This window comes from Arachis duranensis, chromosome 2 (genome assembly GCF_000817695.3).
Source record: "Arachis duranensis cultivar V14167 chromosome 2, aradu.V14167.gnm2.J7QH, whole genome shotgun sequence".
In the NCBI taxonomy this organism is placed as follows: Eukaryota; Viridiplantae; Streptophyta; class Magnoliopsida; order Fabales; family Fabaceae; genus Arachis; species Arachis duranensis.
The window spans coordinates 43,091,118-43,102,347 of record NC_029773.3 but is presented as its reverse complement, the minus strand read 5'-3'; the positions used below and the strand labels follow the sequence as shown (position 1 = coordinate 43,102,347).

General features: G+C 36.7%; 1 non-coding gene across 1 annotated transcript; it reads right to left on the bottom strand.

Annotated features, from left to right (window-relative positions):
- Positions 1-10,486: 10,486 nt before the first annotated feature.
- LOC127745147 (small nucleolar RNA R71) lies at positions 10,487-10,590 on the bottom strand. The gene has a single exon (XR_008006343.1). It is a non-coding gene; the product is annotated as a small nucleolar RNA R71 (small nucleolar RNA).
- Between the last annotated feature and the right edge of the window lie 640 nt (positions 10,591-11,230).

Sequence of the window (11,230 nt, the reverse complement as noted above, 5' to 3'; positions counted from 1 at the left end):
AGGTGGAAGCTATTGCAACACCCACTAATGATACTAAGAAAGTGCTGAAATTCCTCTAGAAACATATCTTCAACAGATTTGGTATCCCTAGAGTACTAATCAGTGATTGGGGCACTCATTTTTACAATAAACAGTTTTAATCTACTTTGGTTCGATATGGAGTTAGCCACAAGGTAGCTACGCCATATCATCCACAGAAAAATGGGCAAGCTGAAGTCTCTAATAGAGAACTTAAAAGAATTCTGGAATGGACTGTGATTAACCGTAGAAGGGATTGGGCAAGAAGCTTGGATGATGCTCTGTGGGCATACAGAACAGCATTCAAGACACCTATAGGAACTTCTCCATACCAGCTGGTGTATGGAAAAGCCTGTCACTTGCCAGTGGAACTGGAACAGAAGGCCTATTGGGTAACCAGATTCCTAAACCTTGATGCCAAGTTAGCTGGAGAAAAACGATTGCTCCAGTTAAATGAGCTAGAAGAATTCAGACTCAATGCTTTCGAAAATGCAAAAATTTACAAAGAGAAAGCAAAAAGATGACATGATAAGAAACTGTCATCCAGAGTCTTTGAGCCAGGGCAGAAAGTTCTGCTATTTAATTCTAGGCTCAGATTATTCTCCGGGAAATTGAAATCCCGGTGGAAAGGTCCATATGTGATTACAAGTGTGTCACCATATGGATACGTGGAGCTTCAGGATAATGATTCTAACAAAAAGTTCATTGTTAATGGACAGAGAGTCAAACATTATCTTGAAAGAAATTTTGAGCAAGAATGCTCAAAATTGAGACTTGATTAAAGCTCAGTAATAGCCCAACTAAAGGCAATAAAGAAGCGCTTGCTGGGAGGCAACTCAGCCATTTACAAAGCTTATTTGTTAATTAATTAATTTTTACAGGTTTATGTCAATTATCTTCAAGGTAAAATAGCAATTGCTTGAGTTCACAGAGTTACAGAAAGATTCAGAGGATAAAACAGCAAAAAGAAGCTCACTGGTGCAAAAAAGCCAGTAAGAGCTGATTTGGTAGTTGAACGCCCAAAAGAAGCATCTACTGGGCGTTCAACGCCAGTAGAGATAGCCAATTGGGCGTTAAACGCCAGAAAGAAGCATCGTCTGGGCATTGAACGCCAGAAAAAAGCACCTTCTGGGTGTTTAACGCCAGATTTATAGCGTTCTGGGCGTTCAGAAAAATGCCCAGTGACAAAGGAGTTTATGGCATTCAAATGCCAGCTAGAAGCAATAGCTGGGCATTGAACGCCCAGGAGAAGCTACAATTGGGCGTTAAACGCCCAAAACATGCAGTGGTTGGGCGTTTAACGCCAGGATTGTGGGGAGGAGGTAAATTCGTTTTTCACTTCAAATTTTTTCTATTTTTCATGTTTCAATTCATGATTTCTTGCATAAACATTTTACAAACTCTCATCTTTCAACTTCAATTCCAAAAATTTTTAATCCTAAACATGTTTCTTAATTTTTCTTCAATATCTTTTCAAACCTTTTTCAAAACTCAATTATCTTTTTGAATTCTTTTCAAAACTTTTTAATTTCTTCTCAAATCTTTTTCAAAATCTCATCACATCTTTTGAATTTTCGAAATTGCCTCTCCTTCTATTCCTCTCATTTCCTTTCTTTTGCTTGAGGACAAGCAAACCTCTAAGTTTGGTGTGTTTTTCCATGATCACTGAGCTAAAACTCATCAAGATCATGGCACCTAAGGGAAAACAAACTACTTCAAGATGCAAGAAAGAGAATATTCCAAAATCACTTTGGAATTAAGAGAAGTTCTTAACCAAAGAACATGCAGACCATTACCACAAAATAATGGGTCTAAGATCAGTGATCCCGCAAGTTAAATTCGATCTAAAAGAAGACGAATATCCAGAGATATAGGAGCTGAAGTGCCAGAAGCTGTCTCTTGAAGGACCAGACACCCCACAAGTTGAAGGAGCACCCATCATCTCCCAAACCAAAGGTTGTTGAGTCCTAATCTTAAACTTAACTCTGTGATAGTTGTTCTTATAGGAATTTACCTTAGAAGTTATACATGAGTAGTAGTAATTAGTATATCTATTTTGATTTTATTTCCAATTAAGCTATAATTTATTTTTCTCATTATCATCAAACATGAATAAAATAGTAGATTTTTAGAATAAAGAGGCAATATTTTTTCGAGTTCTTAATAAGAAAAATTCTAATTACTTAGATGTGGTGGCAATACTTTTTGTCTTCTGAATGAATGCCTGAACAGTGCATATTTTTGATATTGAATTTTATGAATGTTAAAATTGTTGGCTCCTGAAAGAATGATGAACAAGAGAAATGTTATTAATGATCTGAAAAATCATGAAATTGATTCTTAAAGCAAGAAAAAGCAGTGAAAAAAAAGTTTACGGAAAAAAAAGCAAAAAAGGTAGAAAAAGCCAATAGCCCTTTAAACCAAAAGGCAAGGGTGAAAAGGATCCAAGGCTTTGAGCATCAATGGATAGGAGGGCCCAAGGAAATAAATTCAGGCCTAAGCGGCTAAATCAAGCTGTCCCTAACCATGTGCTTGTGGCATGCAGGTCTAAGTGAAAAGCTTGAGACTGAGTGGTTAAAGTCGTGATCCAAAGTAAAAGAGTGTGCTTAAGAACTCTGGACACCTCTAATTGGGGACTCTAGCAAACCTAAGTCACAATCTGAAAAAGGTTCACCCAGTTATGTGTCTGTGGCATTTATGTATCCGGTGGTAATACTGGAAAACAAAGTGCTTAGGGCCACGGCCAAGACTCATAAAGTAACTGTGTTCAAGAATCAACATACTAAAGTAGGAGAATCAATAATACTATCTGAATTCTGAATTCCTATGGATGCCAATCATTCTGAATTTCAAAGGATAAAGTGAGATGCCAAGACTATTCAGAAGCAAAAAGCTACTAGTCCCGCTCATCTAATTGGAATCCGAGCTTCACTTAAAACTCTGAGATATCATTGCTTCTTAATTTCTTTTTATCCTATTTTATTTATCTAGTTGCTTGGGGGCAAGCAACATTTTAAGTTTGGTGTTGTGATGAGCGGATATTTTATACGCTTTTTGGGGGTAATTTCATGTAGATTTTAGTATGTTTTAGTTAGTTTTTAGTAGATTTTTATTAGTTTTTAGGCAAAAATTATATTTCTAGACTTTTCTATGAGTTTGTGTGTTTTTCTATGATTTCAGGTATTTTCTGGCTGAAATTGAGGGAACTGAGGAAAAATCTGATTCATGCTGAAAAAGGACTGCTGATGCTGTTGGATTCTGACATCCCTGCACTCGGAATGGATTTTTTGGAGCTACAGGAATCCAATTGGCACGCTCTTAATAGGCTTAGAAAGTAGACATTCAGCGTTTTCCAGAAATATATAATAGTCCATACTTTGCACGAAGATAAATGACGTAAACTGGCGTTCAACACCAGTTCCATGTTGCAGTCTGGAGTTCAGCGCCAGAAACGGGTTGCAAGTTGGAGTTCAACGCCAGAAACAGGTTACAACCTGGCGTTCAACTCCAGAAACAGCCCAGGCACGTGAGAAGCTTAAGTCTCAGTCCCAGCACACACCAAGTGGGCCCCAGAAGTGGATTTCTGCACTATCAATCTTAGTTTACTCATTTTCTGTAAACCTAGGTTACTAGTTTAGTATTTAAACAACTTTTAGAGACTTATTTTGTATCTCATGACATTTTTTAGATCTGAATTTTATACTCTTTGACGGCATGAGTCTCTAAACTCCACTGTTGGGGGTGAGGAGCTCTGCAACGTCTCGATGAATTAATGCAATTATTTCTGTTTTCCATTCAAACATGCTTGTTCCTATCTAAGATGGTCATTCGCGCTTCACTATGAAGAAGGTGATGATCCGTGACACTCATCACCTTCCTCAATCCATGAACGTGTTCCTGGAAACTACCTCTGTTCTACATTAGATTGAATGAGTATCTCTTAGATTCCTTAATCAGAATCTTCGTGGTATAAGCTAGAATTGTTGGCGGCATTCATGAGGATCTGGAAAGTCTAAACCTTGTCTGTGGTATTCCGAGTAGGATTCTGGGATTGGATGACTGTGACAAACTTCAAACTCGCGAGTGTTGGGCGTAGTGACAGACGCAAAAGGATCAATGGATCTTATTCCGACATGATCGAGAACCAACAGATGATTAGCCGTGCTGTGACAGAGCATTTGGACTATTTTCACTGAGAGGATGGGAAGTAGCCATTGACAACGGTGACACCCTACATACAGCTTGCCATGGAAGGAGCTTTACGTTTATGAAAGTGAGGAAGCATTATGTTACAAAAATTCAGAAGACAAAGCATCTCCAAAACTCCAATATATTCTCCATTATTTAGTAACAATTATTTATTTTATGCCCTTTCACTTTTTACAATTGAACTTAAAAAAACACTGTTGTTGGTATCCTGACTAAAAATAATAAGATAACCATAGCTTGCTTCAAACCAACAATCTCCGTGGGATTCGACCCTTACTCACATAAGGTATTACTTGGACGACCCAGTGCACTTGCTAGTTAGTTGTGCGGATTGTAAAAGTGTGATTGTAATTTCGTGCACCAGCAATCCACAATAAATTAAGAAAAACAATTACAATATCAGAATAACTATTGGAACGGTAATGACAATTAAAGTAATACCACTTAGTTGCCAAAGTCCACAGGTGCATATTCCCTTTTCCAAGTTCACTATCATGTTTGTTGGCCACCCATGTACCTCGAATTGTTCATAGTCCGCATCTGCGGACCACATTGGCACCCAATTCTTTGAAGCATTCCTGATCTTTTCCAAGCAGCTACGTTGAACAGGGGGTAGTAACCCAACACGATTCTTGAATTTCATTTTGTTTCGAGCTGTCATCCTCATGATATATATTCTAACTTCCTCGAGTAGTGTGAATTGGTTTAGCCCTTGCTTCCTTGATTATTGCATTAAATACTTTGCAAGCGTTGTTACAGATGTTGTCACATTTTGATTGGGTAGGGAAGAAAGCCCGACTCCATGCATCTCTTCACCATTTGGCAAGGTACTCCCAGGCTTCTTTCTTAGCTCTCTGAATTTTCATCATACCATCAACGAATCCCTCTTGAGTGGTAGATCTTGCACACTCTCACAGTAATCCTCTGAATTCGTTGTCTTTCCACTACTTATTGAAGTTTCTCCACAAGTGCCATACACAAAATCTGTGGTGGACATTAGGGAAGACCTCCTGGACAGCTGTGATTAGTTCCTGCAGGAAAATACAAAAATTATTAACTTACAATATCGGGACCTAACATGGTCCCTCACATAAGTGACATAAACTTAGTCCCTACATATACATAAATGAGATAAAATTAGTCCCTAAACTTACGTAAAAGACAGTAAACTCGTCCCCATGAGATAGTAAGTTCTACTCATATTCCATTCTATTAATACAGGCATATTGAAACAGAAGCATGAAAGCAAAACATGGCAACAACAATGTCTGAAACAAACCAGTGCATATTGAAACAGAATCATGAAAGCAGGACATGGCAACAAAAAATACATCATCCTAAAGAGTTCAACCATTTCTAAATTACAATAACTAGTAAATAACAAATTTGTCGTTACCTTTTGCATGTCCGAAATGAAACAGCATCTATTTTGGGTGCAGCTCCCTAGATCATCATGCAACAGCTCAAGGAACCACCTCCAATTATCTGTGTTCTCCACTGGTATAATGGCATATGCAATTACGTAAATGTGATTATTGGCGTCATGTCCAATGGCTGCCAAGATTTGTCCACCAAATCTGGTTTTCAGGAATGCTCCATCAAGTCCAATTAAAGGTCTGCGTCCCGCCTTAAATCCCTTCTTGCATCCATCGAGACAAATATACATCTTGTCAAAAGTGGGCTCTTCTTGGTGGTTGGGATGAGGAATTGTTGTGATGCACATAGTAGAACCAGGGTCACACTTCAGGAGAGTCTCACCATAATCTATCACCATCCCATATTGTGCAACAGCATCATCATACACAATGTGCCTTGCATCTCTGAGTGCTCTTGTCAGGGAAGACTTGTTCAACTCCAAGTCACATTTACTTTTAAAGTATGTTAAAGCTTCAGAGTGCTTCAGATTTGGAAATTTCCTAAGCTTCTTCACCAACTTGCTAACTAACCACCCTCTGTTAGCTAATCTATTTTTTGTCTCCCTTGGGCAAGTATGATCATCATTGAAGGTTTTAACTTGCCAGCAAACACTCTCACTATCCTTTGAGGTATAGATAACCCATGGACAATCCTCAACCTTACATAAAGCCCTACATCGTATTTTATCATTTTTCTTGAATCTAACTCTCCTACCTTCTTGGATGCAATACTCTCTCACAGCCTCCTTAAAAATCCATCTTCGTGTTGAATTTCATCCCTACCTCTAATCAAAGTTCCCCGAACCTTGTTCTTTCTCTGAAAAGAGGAAATGCGTCGTCATCCTCAACTTCAGCAAATTCATCCTCTGAGTTGGGGGGTGTCTTCATTTCTTTGGAAAGCCAAAAATCTGCCCCATCTAACTGATGAGCGGATAATTGATACACTTTTTGGCATTGTTTTTAGGTAGTTTTTAATAGGATATAGTTACTTTTAGGGATGTTTTCATTAGTTTTATGCTAAATTCACATTTCTGGACTTTACTATGATTTTGTGTGTTTTTCTATGATTTCAGGTAATTTCTAGCTGAAATTGAGGGACCTGAGCAAAACTCTGATAAAAGGCTGACAAAGGACTGCTAATGTTGTTGGATTCTGACCTTCCTGCACTCAAAATGGATTTTCTGGAGCTACAAAACTTCAAATGGCACGCTCTCAACGGCGTTGGAAATTAGACATCTAGAGCTTTTCATCAATATATAATAGTTCATACTTTATTCGAGATTAGATGATGTAAACTGGCGCTCAACGCCAGTTTCATGTTGCATTCTGGAGTCAAACGCCAGAAACACGTCACGAACCAGAGTTGAACGCCAAAAACACATTACAACTTGGCGTTCAACTCCAAAAGAAGCCTCTGCACATGTAAAGCTCAAGCTCAGCCCAAGCACACATCAAGTGGGCCCCGGAAGTGGATTTCTGCATCAATCACTTACTTCTGTAAACCCTAGTAGCTAGTCTAGTATAAATAGGATATTTTACTATTGTATTAGACGTCTTTTGACCACGTTACATCTTTGGTCTCGGTTTTATTCCATTATTCATCTTAGGAGACTATTGATCACATTTTGGGGGCTGGCCATTCGGCCATGCCTGAACCTTCATCACTTTTGTATTTCCAACGGTGGAGTTTCTACATACCATAGATTAAGGGTGTGGAGCTCTGCTGTACCTTGAGTTTTAATGCAATTACTACTACCTTTTATTCAATTTCAATCTTATTTCTATTCTAAGTTACTACTCGTACTTCAACCTGATGGATGAGATGATCCGTGACACTCATCATCATCCGTCCCTATGAACGCGTGCCTGACAACCACTTCCGTTCTACAAGCGAAAGCTAGAGTGTGTATCTCTTGGATTCCTGATGCACGATGCATGGTTGCCCTCGCCTGACAACCAAGCCTTCCATTCCGTGAGATCAGAGTCTTCGTGGTATAAGCTAGAATTGATGGCGGCATTCATGAGAATTCGGAAAGTCTAATCCTTGTCTATGGTATTCCGAGTAGGATTCCGGGATTGAATGACTGTGACGAGCTTCAAACTCACGATTGTTGGGCGTGATAACAAACGCAAAAGAATCAAGGGATTCTATTCCGACATGATTGAGAACCAACAGATGATTAGTCGTGCCGTGACAGAGCATTTGGACCTTTTTCACTGAGAGGATGGGATGTAGCCATTGACAACGGTGATGCCCTACATACAGCTTGCCATGAAAAGCAGTAAGAAGGATTGGATGAAGGCAGTAGGAAAGCAGAGATTCAGAAGATGTACAACATCTTCATACGCCTATCTGAATTTCCCATCAATAATTTACATAAGTATTTCTATCTTTATTTTCTGTTTATTTACTATTATTATTCGAAAACTCTATCACCATTTATTATCCGCCTGACTGAGATTTACAAGATGACCATAGCTTGCTTCATACCAACAATCTCTGTGGGATCGACTAGACCATGATATTGAGCACCAAGTTTTTGGGGCCATTACCTCGGAATCAATTTTGAACAACAATTTAAGTATGAATCACAATTTCGTCCACCAATTTTTGGCGCCGTTGCCGGGGATTGTTCGAGTTTGGACAACTGACGGTTCATCTTGTTGCTCAGATTAGGTAATTTTCTTTTCATTTATTTTCAAAAATATTATTTTTTTTTCAAAAATCTTTTAAAAAATTTTCTCCCTCTATTTTCAAAAAATCCTTCAGAGTTTTTTAAGAATGAATTCTAGAGTTTCAAAATGGTATGCTGAAGCTTGGCTGGCCATCAAGCTTTAGACTAACCTGGTATGATTCCTGGGATTTTGATTGAGGACTTTGAATTCATTACTTCCTTTTTCCTATATGTTTTTTGAAAAATATAAAATAAAATAAAAAAATAATAAAATTATAAAAATAAAAAATATTTTTGTGTTTCTTGTTTGAGTCTTATGTCATGTTTTAAGTTTGGTGTCAATTGCATATTCATATTGTTCTTGCATTTTTCGAAAAAATTCATGCATTCATAGTGTTCTTCATGATCTTCAAGTTGTTCTTGGTAAGTTTACTTGTTTGATCTTGATAATTTCTTGTTTTGTGTTTTTTGTTGTTTTTCATATGCATTTGTGCATTGCAAATTTCTAAGTTTGGTATCTTGCATGTTTTCTTTGCATCAAAAAGTTTTCAAGAATATGTTCTTGATGTTCATCATGATCTTCAAAGTGTTCTTCGTGTTCATCTTGACATTCATAGTGTTCTTGCATGCATCATGTGTTTTGATTCATAATTTTCATGTTGTGAGTCATTTTTTTATGTTTTTCTCTCTCATAATTAAAAATTAAAAAATCAAAAAAATATCTTTTCCTTTTTTCTCTCAAAATTTCGAAAATTTGGGTTGACTTAGTCAGAAATTTTTAAAATTAGTTATTTCTTGTAAGTCAAGTCAAATTTTCAATTTTAAAAATCTTATCCTTTTCAAAACTTTTTCAAAAATCAAATCTTTTTCATTTTTCTTATTAATTCTCAAAAATTCTTTAAAATATTTTTCAAAAATCTTTTTCTTAATTTTTTCTTTATTTTCAAAAATTATGCTAACAATTAATGTGATTGATTCAAAAATTTGAAGTTTGTTACTTTCTTGTTAAGAAAGGTTCAATCTTTAAATTCTAGAATCTTATCTTTTAGTTTCTTGTTAGTCAAGTAATTAATTTTAATGTTAAAAAATTAAATCTTTTCTAACCATATTTTTTTAATCATATCTTTTTATCTTATCTTTTATATCATATCTTTTTCAAAATTTTATCTTTTTCAAAAATTTGATTTTAAAATATCTCTTTTAACCTCTTATCTTATCTTTTTAAAATTAATTTTCAAATCTTTTTCAACTAACTATTTGAGTTTTTGTTTGTTTCTTATCTTTTTCAAAATCACCTAACAACTTTTCTCTCTCTAATTTTCGAAAATACCTCCCTCTTTTTCAAAAATTCTTTTTAATTAATTAATTGTTTTAAATTGTAATTTTAATTTTATTTCTTATCTTAATTTTCGAAAATCATTAACTCCTTTTCAAAATTATTTTCGAAAACTTCTATCTCTCATCTTATTCTATTTATTCATTCATTTACTAACACTTCTCTTCATCTCAAATCTCTCACCCTTGTGTTTGGATTCTCCTTTCTTTATTCCCTTCTTCTTCTACTAACAATAAGGAACCTCTTTACTGTGACATAGAGGATTCCTCTTCTTTTTCTATTCTGTTCTCTTTCATATGAGTAGGAACAAGGAAAAAGGCATTCTTGTTGAAGCTGATCCAGAACCTGAAAGGACTTTGAAGAGGAAACTAAGAGAAGTTAAATTACAACAATCCAGAGACAACCTTGCTGAAATTTTTGAACAAGAAAAGGAGATGGCAGCCGAACCCAACAACAATAATGCAAGAAGGATGCTTGGTGATTATACTGCACCTACATCCAAGTTTGATGGAATAAGCATCTCAATTCCTGCCATTGGAGCAAACAATTTTGAACTGAAACCTCAATTAGTTGCTCTAATGCAATAGAACTGCAAGTTTCATGGACTTCCATCAGAAGATCCCTACTAGTTCTTAACTAAGTTCTTGCAGATCTGTGAGACTGTTAAGACTAATAGAGTAGATCCTGAAGTCTACAGGCTCATGTTTTTCCCTTTTGCTGTAAAAGACAGAGCTAGAGCATGGTTGGACTCTCAACCTAAAGATAGCCTGGACTCCTGGGATAAGCTGGTCACGACCTTCTTGGCTAAATTCTTTCCTCCTCAAAAGCTGAGCAAGCTTAGAGTGGATGTTCAGACCTTCAAACAAAAAGATGGTGAATCCCTCTATGAAGCTTGGGAAAGATACAAGCAGATGACCAAAAGATGTCCTTTTGACATGTTTTCAGAATGGACCATGATAGATATATTCTATTATGGTCTATCTGAGTACTCTAAGATGTCACTGGACTATTCTGCCGGTGGATCCATTCACCTTAAAAAAAACGCCTGCAGAAGCTCAAGAACTTATTGACATGGTTGCAAATAACCAGTTCATGTACACTTCTGAGAGGAATTTCGTGAATAATGGGACGCCTCAAAGGAAGGGAGTTCTTGAAATTGATGCTCTGAATGCCATATTGGCTCAGAACAAAATGTTGACTCAGCAAGTCAACATGATTTCTCAAAGTCTGAATGGATGGCAAAATGCATCCAACAGTACTAAAGAGGCATCTAAGAAGAAGCTTATGATCCTGAGAACCTTGCAATAGCAGAGGTAAATTATATGGGTGAACCTTATAGAAACACCTATAATTCATTATGGAGAAATCATCCAAATTTCTCATGGAAGGATCAACAAAAGCCTCAACAAGGCTTTAATAATGGTGGAAGAAATAGGCTCAGTAATATCAAGCCTTATCCATCATCTTCTCAGCAACAGACAGAGAATTCTGAGCAGAGTACTTCTAACTTAGCAAATTTAGTCTCTGATCTGTCTAAGGCCACTTTAAGTTTCATGAGTGAGACAAGGTCCTCCATC